Source organism: Arachis ipaensis, chromosome B3 (genome assembly GCF_059453495.1).
Source record: "Arachis ipaensis isolate K30076 ecotype BB chromosome B3, ASM5945349v1, whole genome shotgun sequence".
Lineage (NCBI taxonomy): Eukaryota > Viridiplantae > Streptophyta > Magnoliopsida > Fabales > Fabaceae > Arachis > Arachis ipaensis.
This window is the reverse complement of record NC_142438.1, coordinates 81,564,052-81,569,894: the sequence shown is the minus strand read 5'-3', so window position 1 is coordinate 81,569,894 and position 5,843 is coordinate 81,564,052. Positions and strand designations below refer to the sequence as shown.

Below are 5,843 nucleotides of genomic sequence, written 5' to 3'. Positions count from 1 at the left end.
TGGCAAGCTTTATGTTGGGCATCACCGTTGTCAATGGCTACATCGCATCCTCTCAGTGAAAATGGTCCTGATGCTCTGTCACAACATCGGCTAATCAGCTGTCGGTTCTCGATCATGTCGGAATAGGATCCATTGATCCTTTTGTGTCTATCACACGCCCCAGAATCGCGAGTTTGAAGCTCGTCACAGTCATCCCTTCCCAGATCCTACTTGGAATACCACAGACAAGGTTTAGACTTTCCAGATCTCAAGAATGGCCGCCAATAATTCTAGGGTTATAAAAATCAGTAATTAATGCAGAAATCTTCTTCGGGCCCACTTGGTGTGTGCTTGGGCTGAGCATTGAAGCTTCCATGTGTAGAGACTTTTCTTGGAGTTAAACGCCAGCTTTTGTGCCAGTTTGGGCGTTTAACTCCAGCTTTTGTGCCAGTTTTGGAGTTAAACACCGGAATTCTTGGGCTGACTTGGAACGCCTGTTTGGACCATCAAATCTCATGAAAAGTATGGACTATTATATATTTCTGAAAAGCCCAGAATGTCTACTTTACAACGCAATTGAGAGCGCGCCAATTGGGCTTCTGAAGCTCCGGAAAATCCACATTGAGTGCAGGGAGGTCAGAATCCAACAGCATCTACAGTCCTTTTTCAGCCTCTGAATCAGATTTTTGCTCAGGTCCCTCAATTTCAGCCAGAAAATACCTGAAATTACAGAAAAACACACAAACTCATAGTAAAGTTCAGAAATATGATTTTTAAATAAAAACTAATAAAAATATAATAAAACTAATTAAAATATACTAAAAACATACAAAAAAATGCCAAAAAGCGTATAAGTTATACGCTCATCAGAACACCAAACTTAAATTGTTGCTTGTCCCCAAGAAACTGAAAATCAAATAGGATAAAAAGAAGAGAATATAAAATGAATTCCAAAAACATCTTTGAAGATCAGTATTAATTAGATGAGCGGGGCTTTTGACTTTTTGCTTCTGAAAAGTTTTGGCATCTCACTTTATCCTTTGAAGTTCAGAATGATTGGCATCTATAGGAACTCAGAATCCAGATAGTGTTACTGACTCTCCTAGTTGAGTATGTTGATTCTTGAACACAGCTACTTTATGAGTCTTGGCCGTGGCCCTAAGCACTTTGTTTTCCAGTATTACCACCGGATACATAAATGCCACAAACACATAACTGGGTGAACCTTTTCAGATTGTGACTCAGCTTTGCTAGAGTCCCCAATTAGAGGTGTCCAGGGTTCTTAAGCACACTCTTCTTTTTTCTTTGGACCTCGACTTTAACCGCTCAGTCTCAAGTTTTCACTTGACACCTTCACGCCACAAGCACATGGTTAGGGACAGCTTGGTTTAGCCTCTTAGGCCAGGATTTTATTCCTGTGGGCCCTCCTATCCACTGATGCTCAAAGTCTTGGATCCTTTTATCACCCTTGCCTTTTGGTTTAAAGGGGTATTGGCTTTTTCTGCTTGCTTTTCTTTTCTTTTTTTTTTTTGCAAGCTTTTCACTGCTTTTTCTTGCTTCAAGAATCAATTTTATGATTTTTCAGATCATCAGATAACATTTCTCCTTTTCCTTTCATTCTTTCAAGAGCCAACAATTTTAACATTCATAAACAATCAAATTCAAAATTATGCACTGTTCAAGCATTCATTCAGAAAAACAATAGTATTGCCACCACATCAAGATAATTAAACTGTTTTAAAATCTGAAATTCATGCACTTCTTTTTCTTTTTCAATTAAAAAAATTTTTCATTTAAGAAAGGTGATGGATTCATTTTCATAGCTTTAAGGCATAGACACTTAGACATTAATGATCATGTAATAAAGACACAAACATAAATAACAAAAAGCATAAGAATTCGAAAAACAGAAAATAAAGAACAAGAAAATTAAAGAACGGGTCCACCTTAGTGATGGCGACTTGTTCTTCCTCATCAATGCGGATGTCTCCCTCTATGTCAATTCCAACTGAATTGCAAAGGTGACAAATGAGATGAGGGAAGGCTAACCTTGCCAAAGGAGATGACTTGTCCGCCACCTTGTAGAGTTCTTGGGATATAACCTCATGAACTTCCACTTCCTCTCCAATCATGATGCTATGTATCATGATAGCCCGGTCTATAGTAGCTTCGGACCAGTTGCTAGTGGGAATGATTGAGCATTGGATGAACTCCAACCATCCCCTAGCCACGGGCTTGAGGTCATGCCTTCTTAGTTGAACCGGCTTCCCTCTTGAATCTCTTTTCCATTGAGCGCCCTCTTCACATATGTCCATGAGGACTTGGTCCAACCATTGATCAAAGTTGACCCTTCTAGTGTAGGGGTGTGCATCTCCTTGCATCATGGGCAAGTTGAATGCCAACCTTACATTTTCCGGACTAAAATCCAAGTATTTCCCTCGGACCATTGTAAGCCAATTCTTGGGGTCCGGGTTCACACTTTGATCATGGTTCTTGGTGATCCATGCATTGGCATAGAACTCTTGAACCATTAAGATTACGACTTCTTGAATGGGGTTGGTGAGAACTTCCCGACCTCTTCTTCGGATCTTGTGTCGGATCTCCGGATACTCATTCTTTTTGAGTTTGAAAGGGACCTCGGTGATCACTTTCTTCTTGGCCACAACTTCATAGAAGTGGTCTTGATGCACCCTTGAGAGGAATCTCTCCATCTCCCATGACTCAGAGGTGGAAGCTTTTGCCTTCCCTTTCCTCTTTCTAGAGGTTTCTCCGGCCTTTGGTGCCATAAATGGTTATGGAAAAACAAAAAGATTTAGCTTTTACCACACCAAACTTAGAAGCTTGCTCGTCCTCGAGCAAAAGAAGAAAGAAGAGAGTAGAGGAAGAAGAAATAGAGGAGATGGAGTGGGCTTTGTGTTTTGGCCAAGGGGGAGAAGTGGTGTTTAGGTTGTGTGAAAATGAAGGAGTGAAGATGGGTTTATATAGGAGTGAGAGGGGTGTGTATGGTTCGGCTATAGAGGGTGGGTTTGGAAGGGAAAGTGGTTTGAATTTGGATGGTGAGGTAGGTGGGGTTTTATGAAGGATGGATGTGAGTGGTGAAGAGAATGGTGGGATTTGATAGGTGAGGGGTTTTTGGGGAAGAGGTATTGAGGTGATTGGTGAATGGGTGAAGAAGAGAGAGAGTGGTGGGGTAGGTAGGGATCCTGTGGGGTCCACAGATCCTGAGGTGTCAAGGATATCTCATCCTTACACCGAGTGTCGTACAAAACGCCCCTTTTTCCCAATCCTGGCATTTAACGCCAAGATGCTGCCCATTTTTGGTGTTTAACGCTAGCTTCTTGCCCATTCCTGGCGTTAAACGCCAGTCTGGTGCCCATTTCTGGTGTTAAATGCCTAGAATGGTGCCAGACTGGGCGTTTAACGCCCTTTCTGCTACCTTTACTGGCGTTTAAGCGCCAGTAACTGTCTCCGCCAGGGTGTTCTATTTTTTCATTCTGTTTTTCACTTTGTTTTTGCTTTTTGAATTGTTTTTTTGTGACTTCACATGATCATCAACCTACAAAAAACATAAAATAACAATAGAAAATAGAAAATTATCATAGAATAGTAACGATTGGGTTGCCTCCTAACAAGCACTTCTTTAATGTCAATAGCTTGACAGTGGGCTTTCATGGAGCCTCACAGATGTTCAGAGCAATGTTGGAACCTCCCAACACTAAACTTAGAGTTTGAATGTAGGGGTTCAACACCAAACTTAGAGTTTGGTTGTGGCCTCCCAACACCAAACTTAGAGTTTGACTGTGGGGGCTCTGTTTGACTCTGTATTGAGAGAAGCTCTTCATGCTTCCTCTTCATGGTTACAGAGGGATATCCTTGAGCTTTAAACACAAGGGAGTCTTCATTCACTTGAATGATCAATTCTCCTCTGTCAACATCAATCATAGCCTTTGCTGTGGCTAGGAAGGGTCTGCCAAGGATGATGGATTCATCCATACACTTCCCAGTTTCTAGGATTATGAAATCAGCAAGGATGTAATGGTCTTCAACCTTTACCAAGACATCCTCTACAAGTCCATAAGCCTATTTCTTTGAATTGTCTGCCATCTCCAGTGAGATTCTTGCAGCTTGTAACTCAATGATCCCTAGCTTATTCATTACAGAGAGAGGCATGAGGTTTATGCTTGATCCTAGGTCACACAAAGCCTTCTCAAAGGTCATGGTGCCTATGGTACAAGGTATTGAGAACTTTCTAGGATCTTGTCTCTTCAGAGGTAATTTCTGCCTAGTTATGTTATTCAGTTCTTTGATGAGCAATGGAGGTTTATCCTCCCAAGTCTCATTACCAAACAACCTGGCATTTAGCTTCATGATTGCTCCAAAGTACTTAGCAACTTGCTCTTCAGTAACATCTTCATCCTCTTCAGAGGAAGAATACTCATCAGAGCTCATGAATGGCAGAAGTAGATTCAATGGAATCTCTATGGTCTCTGTGTGAGCCTCAGATTCCCATGGTTCCTCATCAGGGAACTCCATGGAGGTCAGTCGACGTCCATTGAGGTCTTTCTCAGTGGAGATCATTGCTTCTTCCTCCTCTCCAGGTTCGGCCATGTGAAACATGTTTATGGCCTTGCACTCTCTCTTTGGATTCTCTTCTGTATTGCTTGGGAGAGTACTAGGAGGGAGTTCAGTAACTTTCTTACTCAGCTGACCCGCTTCTGCCTCTAAATTTCTAATGGAGGACCTTGTTTCAGTCATGAAACTTTGAGTGGTTTTGATTAGATCAGAGACAATGGTTGTTAAGTCAGAGGGGCTCTGCTTAGAATTCTCTGTTTGTTGCTGAGAAGGTGATAGAAAAGGCTTGCTATTACTAAACCTGTTTCTTCCACCATTGTTATTGAAACCTTGTTGAGGTCTCTGTTGATCCTTCCATGAGAGATTTGGATGATTTCTCCATGAAGGATTATAGGTGTTTCCATAGGGTTCTCCCATGTAATTCACCTCTTCCATTGCTGGGTTCTCAGGATCATATGCTTCTTCTTCAGAGGAAGCTTCCTTAGTACTGCCTGTTGCTGCTTGAATTTTAGACAGACTCTGAGAAATCATATTGACTTGTTGGGTCAATATTTTATTCTGAGCCAATATGGCATTTAGAGTATCAATTTCAAGAACTCCTTTCTTCTGAGTTTACCCATTATTCACAGGATTCCTTTCAGAGTTGTACATGAATTGATTATTTGCAACCATTTCAATGAGTTCTTGAGCTTCTACAGGCATCTTCTTCAGATGAAGAGATCCTCCAGCAGAGCTATCCAATGACATCTTGGATAGTTCAGACAGACCATCATAGAAAATTCCTATGATGCTCCTTTCAGAAAGCATGTCAGAACGGCATCTTCTGATTAATTGCTTGTATCTATCCCAAGCTTCATAGAGGGACTCACCATCCTTCTGTCTAAAGGTTTGGACTTCCACTCTAAGCTTACTCAATTTTTGAGGTGGAAAGAACTTTGCCAAGAAAGCATTGACTAGCTTTTCCCAAGAGTTCAGGCTTTCCTTAGGTTGTGAATCCAACCATGTTCTAGCTCTGTCTCTTACAGCAAAAGGAAAGAGCATAAGTCTGTAGACTTCAGGGTCAATCCCATTGGTCTTGACAGTGTCACAGATTTGCAAGAATTCAGCTAAGAACTGATGAGGATCTTCCAATGGAAGTCCATGAAACTTGCAATTCTGTTGTATTAGAGAAACTAATTGAGGCTTAAGCTCAAAGTTGTTTGCTCCAATGGCAGGGATTGAGATGCTTCTCCCATAGAAGTCGGGAGTAGGTACAGTAAAGTCATCAAGCACCTTCCTTGCATTGTTAGCAT

General features: G+C 41.4%; 1 non-coding gene across 1 annotated transcript; it reads left to right on the top strand.

The window, feature by feature from the left end:
• The first annotated feature begins 5,352 nt into the window (after nucleotides 1–5,352).
• On the top strand, nucleotides 5,353–5,460 carry LOC148571325 (small nucleolar RNA R71). Its single transcript, XR_015908624.1, has one exon. It is a non-coding gene; the product is annotated as a small nucleolar RNA R71 (small nucleolar RNA).
• Nucleotides 5,461–5,843: the final 383 nt, after the last annotated feature.